Source organism: Myotis davidii, unplaced genomic scaffold (genome assembly GCF_000327345.1).
Source record: "Myotis davidii unplaced genomic scaffold, ASM32734v1 scaffold812, whole genome shotgun sequence".
Lineage (NCBI taxonomy): Eukaryota > Metazoa > Chordata > Mammalia > Chiroptera > Vespertilionidae > Myotis > Myotis davidii.
The window spans coordinates 3459395-3462014 of NW_006284238.1; positions in this window are offsets into that span (position 1 = coordinate 3459395).

Sequence of the window (2620 nt, forward strand, 5' to 3'; positions counted from 1 at the left end):
GTATCTCTATGACTTTATAAATAAACGTTCTCTTATTGTTTGAGTCTTGGCTCTAAATTCTTTTCTAGCCAGAACCCAAGTACAGAGGTTGCTGAACCCAGGTTCCATCTGACCCTATGGGTCTTTCTGGTGCTGTTCTCGCTGCCGACAATAAACAAACTAAGCCTGGAGTTTCTCTAGGGAGACTGAAGCCTGAAATTGAAGAGTAAGATAAAAATAATCCTGAAAGGATTATGTGAAAACCTGTGAATCAACAGAAACAGTTCCTACGCACAGGGGCCTGTGGAACAGGAGGTTCTTCCATGGAAGGATGGAGACAGATCATGCTGAATCCCAGTCTTTGGCCACTGGGGCTGACCAATCAGTGGAGACCACAAACCTGAAAACACACACCTGAAAAGCTGATGAATGTTCTATTGAGCTTCTCCCCTGGGACCTCCCTTCCTAAGATCCCTGCCTTAAAAGTTCTTAGAATAGAAGTCCCATGGACCTCTCCTTCCTGGGGAGAGCACCCTAGCCTTTCACCTCCCTCTCATCTCCCCTGCCCCCTGTCCCCAAAAAATTATTACCTTTTCCTTCCTCTCTCCTAAGTCTCACGGACCCTTCTTTTGCCTCTGTAACTTGTTTCCTGAGTCCATTTCTTCTACAGCTCACTTGTATCTCTATGACTTTATAAATAAACGTTCTCTTATTGTTTGAGTCTTGGCTCTAAATTCTTTTCTAGCCAGAACCCAAGTACAGAGGTTGCTGAACCCAGGTTCCATCTGACCCTATGGGTCTTTCTGGTGCTGTTCTCGCTGCCGACAATAAACAAACTAAGCCTGGAGTTTCTCTAGGGAGACTGAAGCCTGAAATTGAAGAGTAAGATAAAAATAATCCTGAAAGGATTATGTGAAAACCTGTGAATCAACAGAAACAGTTCCTACGCACAGGGGCCTGTGGAACAGGAGGTTCTTCCATGGAAGGATGGAGACAGATCATGCTGAATCCCAGTCTTTGGCCATGGGTGGTTAAAAATCAGTCTTGGTGTAGCTTTGCCCTGAAAGATTAAAGGAAAAAGACTGCCTAGGAAAAATACAGTGACTAAGGTTTGCCTTCCGCAAAGATGACTTACGTAATAAGAAGGCTGGTGATAGGACCTCTATCTTGTTCCATGGTGCAACACAGTGATTTGAAGCAAGACACGTGTGAGTTTCGTGATCCCATCTTAACTCTTTTCTATTTAGAATATGAAAATTTGGAGTAGGAGCAGGAACAAGATAATTAATTGTATATCTGCTTGGAAATCAACCACAGACAAGTATGAGTCTGAGAGAAGATATGTGTATATTTTAGGAACAGCAAAATTTCAGAACTTCATGCTCATCATTTGGGAATGAACTTCCTTCCCTTTGACGAATAGAATAGAAGTCCCTGAGCCTGACCCCTTCTTATGAAACAAGGCGTTTGGAGAGGGTTGAGTGGTGGGTTCCATATCATAATCCCTGGAACCTGCTAAGGTTACTTGACCTAGAAAAGGACCCTTTGCAGATGTTACTAAATTAAGGTCCTTAAGATGAGATCATCGTGGCCCATCCGTGTGGGCTCTAAACCAGATGACAAATATCCTTATGAGACAGAATAGAAAACACAGCAAGGAGGAGTCAATGCAACCAAGGAGGCAGAGACGAGTGGAGAGGCTGCAGGTCAAAGAGACAAGTGGAGAGGCTGCAACTGGAAGAATCAGGAAGGATTCTCCTCTGGATCCTCCAGAGCAGCGATTCTCAACCTGTGGGTCGTGAACAATGAAAATACATCCTGCATATCAGATATTTACATTACGATTCATAACAGTAGCAAAATTACAGTTATGAAGTAGCAATGAAAGTAATTTTATGGTTGGAGGTCACCACAACATGAGGAACTGTATTAAAGGGTCGTGGCATTAGGAAGGTTGAGAACCACTGCTCCAGAGGAGTTACTCCTGCAGACAGTCTGCCTCCAGAACTGTAAGAGAATAAATTACTGTTGTTTTAAGCCACCCAGTTTGTGGTAATTTGTTACAGCAGCCTCAGGATACTAATAAAAATACTCAAAACCTTTTTATCCAATCCACCCCACTGGAGAGGCACACCGGGCGTTCTCCAGACCCTCCTGGGATTCTGTCCGAGAGGAAGGGTCGGGGATCATGAAGATTTGTAACTGGGCGCCTCGCCAAAATGAGAGAAGCACCACAGTAGGAAAGAACCCCTTCAATTTTTGATTCATTTTGTGGGATTAGTTGTACATCTGCAGTTTAGAGTATAACTTGTTCTAAAAACAGGAAGATGTTTTCAGTGACTTGCCACCATTTACCACAGGATGTAACTCATCTAGATCAAGATTGCATCTCATGCCCTGGCCGATTTGCCTCAGTGGTTAGGGAGTTGGCCCGTAGACTGAAGAATCTTGGGTTCCATTCTGGTCAAGGGCATATACCTCAGTTGCAGGCTCTGCTCCCCGAGGCAACTAATCAATGTCTCTTTCTCACATTGCTGTCTCTCTCTCTCTCTCTCTCTCTCTCTCTCTCTCTCTTTCTTCCCCTCCCTTCAACTCTCTCTCTCTCTAAAAAAAAAAAAATATATGGGAACAAAATCATGGA